Source organism: Lactuca virosa, chromosome 4 (assembly GCF_052849685.1).
Source record: "Lactuca virosa cultivar CGN04683 chromosome 4, Lactuca_virosa_CGN04683_v6, whole genome shotgun sequence".
NCBI classification, from domain to species: Eukaryota; Viridiplantae; Streptophyta; class Magnoliopsida; order Asterales; family Asteraceae; genus Lactuca; species Lactuca virosa.
This window is the reverse complement of record NC_136429.1, coordinates 102381665-102387143: the sequence shown is the minus strand read 5'-3', so window position 1 is coordinate 102387143 and position 5479 is coordinate 102381665.

Here is a 5479-nt window from a genome sequence, read left to right as displayed (position 1 = left end):
TGCTAATAATATTTAAGGCTTCGAAAATACATGACACATTAGATGAATAAAGAAACTTGAAAACATTTGTACCTTGTAGGTCATTGTCCCTATTTTGCTATCAGTTGGGTACATGGTTCCCCAATTGACCCGATCTGTTGTCTAGAAGGCTACAATATCATAAACATTCTATTAGTAATCACCAACCTCAAGTTAAATTATTAAACTGCCTGCCTAAATTCGATCCCATTTGAGCCAGCTTGTTCACGATTGTGAGCTATAGGGGAGACCATAACGACATGTATTTAGCCATGGTGACAATTAACCGGGCAGCCGTGTCGTGTATTTAGATGACACGACACGACATTAAACATTTTTATATAACACGAAAACAACATGAAACCATGTCCTATTTTGTTTTACTAACACGAAAACGACTCAATTAAAACATGATAAAAATGACTACTACAACAAACTCGAAACAATAAAATAAAATACACCTTTAGTTAATTCAATTCAGAATTAATCTTATAATACACGAAAAACACATAATAATATCATGTCAATTCCATGTCTAATCTTGAACACAAACTCGACACAACATGACGTCATGTTATTTACAATTGACATGAATACGATACGAACACAAATTCGAATTTCAAATAAATTAGGCATTTGGGATTTTGGACTATTTTAGAAATATTGATTTTTGTACATATTTTTTTTGCCAAAAACATTAAGATAGATCCTAAATATATATATATATATATATATATATATATATATATATATATATATATATATATATATATATATATATATATATATTACTATTTTTTAGGTATCAATCGACCATGTTCTTTAGCTTTACCCTCACCTCTGTCTATAAGAAATCAAAATACCAATATTACCATAAGTCCATATGTATTAATTCTTAAATATCAACCAAACTTGTGAAAAATTCAAATTTGGATGTCGAAAAAGGCTTTCTCGTCATATCTCTAGAGTTAGCTTATTGTTGATCTTAATCACCTTGATTTTGCCTTGGCAAATTACATCTCTAATGTAATGATTATTGGATTGGATGTCTAAGCTCATAACTATAATTGTTATAAACTTGAATTGATAGTAGCACAGTCATTTTGGGTTGCCCTCAAACCTAGCAATCGGACATGATGCCTTTTAAACAGAGAGAGAGAGAGAGAGAGAGAGAGAGAGAGAGAGAGATTTATTATATGAACAATAAATTAAATAAATGGTTTATTAATGTATTATGAAAATAATATATTAATTAGAAATCATATTATTTAATTAATAATTAATCAGAAATTAATTGTAATTAATTTTAGGATTAATTAGATTAATTAAAAGTGCAGGGACTGTTTGATTATTTATTGAAAGTTGAAGAATGAAGGCCCAAGGACCTAGGTGGATGAAAATCACTTGGGCAAGCCCAAAGAGTTTTTGTCCAATCCCCTTGGATAAGGGGAATGGGCTGCTTGGTCACCAAGCAAAGGAATTTAGGGTTTCCTCCTTAAACCCTAGCTTTGGCACCAAGCTACCTCAGCTATATAAAGGACCTAGCCATTCACATTTTCATGCACTCCTTCCCTCAAGAAGCCTTGGACGAATTTGGCTATCCCTTCTCAGCTCTCTATATTCATCCTTTTGCTAGCTTAGGTGTGATTCCATTAGAGGAATGACAATTGTGGTGCTTGCTTCCAAGAGATCAACAAGAAGGTGTTCATTGTTATTTGCTACAATAGCAATCAAGGTATGTAATTCTTAACCCTAATTTGGTATTTTCAAAAATAGCCTAGTGTTCTTAGGGTTTCCTTTTGATGTTCATAGTTATAGATTCAATAGAGAAAACATAGATCTTTATTAGGGTTGCATGCACACTTAAGAGTTTAAGTTTTGTTTGTTTAGAATAAAACCCATCAATGATGCCATATGTCTATGTGCTTCATTCTCTTACAATGTGCTTCATGCTCTTACAAAACATAAAATCATTCAAGGGGCATATAGCACTTTAACTATCACAAAAATTATGTACAATATATAATCACCACATAATTTATTGTACAAACCTCCTTGAGAAGTAGTTTCTTTACATTGATCTCGACCAACCATTTACTCAACTTGTATAGTACAAAAGCAATAGAAAATTGTACTATAATCTCCAATAATAAAGACACAACATGCGAGTGATCTTCTACTGACAAAATCACATGTATAATATGAATCCACATAACTATACCTTATTCCAATTTCCTAAACTCCAAGATCGTTTAGGAGTACCTTTAAGATACAAGATGATACTATTATAAAACGGACCTTTAATGACATGTTACGACATACACTTGTTTGATGACAAGCAAAATCGTATGTTGTAAATAAATGTCATTATTGTGCAAACAGACATAAAAGCATGTTATGTTTAAATGTCAGAAACAAATAAAAAATACATGATGCACTTGAAATGACGTCTTATAATTTTACTGGATAGATATACACTCCGCTAATCCTACTCATCAATTAGAACCATAACTAGCTTAATCCCTTTTTCTTTCCGGCTTAATTTCTCTACATTTCTCTCTCACGATCAAAGGAGTGAAAGAACAAACTTACAATTTTATTTTTCTGAAATTAATAATTGGCGAGAAATGAGTATGTGCAATAATCGAGTAGGGTTACGAACCAAGACACATGGAATCGGGAAAGAGGAGGAACGTGAAACACACAACGTGTGTGAGGTGCGACCACCATAGCTTTCACCTACATAAGAGTCGTTGTTTATGCTTGCTTCTCTTAACGTAAGTTTATAATTACATTCTATTTTCTCCTATTGCAACAATAATTGGAACCCTGATGTTCAAAATGCTTGATGAGATGCCTCGACTTTTGTGTACCCTCTATGTCTTTTTCATTTCCATCTATCCAAGCATCCATGATTTAATCTAACCCTATATGTGTCTTTAATAGTGGAAACGTTTCCCCTTATGATTTAATGTTAACTACTCAATTAGTTATTGCTTCTATTCGTTTTTAACCAATAAATATCATTAAAAAAGCACAACTATAACGTCTCGAAAACACTAATAAAATTTTTCTTTTAAAAGTTTATCAATTCATTCTTTAATTGTTCATAATTAACCCAAGTCATAATATTCAAAACATCAGAGTAGAAATATATCAAATGCAAAAATCATGAGGGGGGATGTTGTGCAATCACGCCATGCCCTTCCCTTTCAAACTGGATGTACCTGAAACCACAAACATAAATTGTAAGCATAAAGCTTAGTGAGTTCCCCAAAGTACCACATACCAAACACACAATTGGGCTTAACCCTGGGATATAATCCAATCCAATATGTACATATGGGCCCCTCCCTGGGGTCTATTTCAACCTGATCATACTGTAGTGGGCCCTGCCTTGGGGTATATTGTAACGCTTGTTCCAGGTATCATTCATTTCTATAAATATTTAGGGTTTTGCACTGGGACTCGACGAGTTGGGGAGCTCCAACTCATCGAGTATGGATCATTATGGACGCGGGATGAAGGGTCTACTTGACGAATTAGAAGGCCTAACTCGACGAGTAGACGCTGGAAATGAAAACCCTAATTTTCAGGGTTTGTACCTTATATAAAGAACTTATGGCTCATTTGTGGCCTCCCTAGTCGTCCTTACAGCCCATAGAAACCCTAGTTCAAGCCTTATACCTTCTTAAGTGTATGTGAGAGCTTTGGAGAGTCATTTTGGTGTGGTTGTGAAGGAACTTGGAGCTTGAAGAGGTTGGAGTAAAGGGAGAAGCAGTAGATCCGACATCTACTCTGTCTAGGAAACCATCTTGACGTATAAAGTTGCTACCTTGACCTTTATTTGCTTAGATCCCCTCTTATGAAAGTATATGGTCACTTTTGGTGCATAATGGTGTCATTCTCGGATTTGAACTTGTCATGAGGATATGGTTTCAGATCTGGACACCTCTAGGCATCCATGGACATAAAGTTGTCCATTTTATCTAGTCTTGGCCCTCCTCCATGCCCTAAACCTTTTACTAAACTTAGTTTTACTGTTTTAGCCTCTTGAGGCCTTGCATGCACGTAAAGTTAGCAACTTTACGTGATATTTCAGTCCTAAGGGACTGGATCTGTAGTTTAGGGATTTAGATTCGACTGGAAGGGATGAATATGTTAAGACATGGGAAAACTCGACGAGTTGCCCTGGCAACTCGACGAGTTGGATCGGGTTTTCCCGTTTTCTGTATGCAAAGTGAACTCGGCGAGTTGATAAGATAACTCGGCGAGTTGGTTAGGGTTCTCCCTGGTTTTCTGAACACTGAAGGAACTCGACGAGTTGCTAGATTCACTCCATGAGTTGGGTCAACATGGACTGTTAAACATGACTGTTGACTTTGTCTTTGACCATGGTTGACCAAGTTTGACTTTGAGGGTATTTTTGGTATTTCAGGATTTTGACAAAGTCAGACACCTGATGGTTGTAAGCAGTTGAGTTGGAGTCGCGCATTGGGACTTATCTTATCAGTTCAGCATTTCTTGAGAGGTGAGTCTCCTCACCATACCAATGGGTCGAAAGCACCAAGGCCGGCCCATTATTTGTTATGTGATATGCTACTTGGTTATGGGATATGTGGTATGCTAGTTATTTGTGATACTTGCGTGAAAGACCTCGAGCGGGGTTCCCGAGGAACTTAGGTGTAAGATCTTGGAGGGTTTCCAAGGCATCCTTAGTAAAGACCTCGGGGGGGTTCCCGAGGCACTTGGGTGTAAGACCTTGGAGGGTTTCCAGGGTATCCTTGGGCTAAGACCTCGGGGGTTCCCGAGGCACCCGAAGTAAGACCCTGGAGGGTTTCCAGGGCATCCTTGGGCTAAGACCTCGGGGGGTTCCCGAGGCACCCGGAGTAAGACCCTGGAGGGTTTCCAGGGCATCCCTATATGTTGTATTCATGGCTTATGTGGTTTACATAGCTTATAAAGCTAATATGGATTATGTGATTATGTAGATTATGTGGGGTATGCTCTGGGGAACTCACTAAGCATTAGTTTACAATTTATTTATTGGTTCAGGTAATTCTGAGCCTAAGGGCAAGGGCAAGGCTTGATGGCGCGATGTGCACTCTCCGGCATTTTATTTGGGGACACTCTGATATTTTGAATAAAATGTTTGTTGTTATGGGTTTTGAAAACAATTGTGATTAAGACTTTATATTTTATGGGAGTGTTTTGGTAATTTAAAAATGAAAATTTTATTTGAAAATTTGGGTTGTTACAAGTTGGTATCATAGCCTTGGTTTGAGGGATCCGGGCACACTCCCGGGTGTGTCAGGACTCAAACTAAGGAAATGGTAAAATTGTTTTCAAAAATCAAAAGTTAAAAACTTATTAAAATGGAAAAAGGAGAGAGTGCAATGCGCGTAATCGGCCAAGCTCAAGTAAGTGGTTCCCCAATATGTTAGCCATGTTATACTGATAT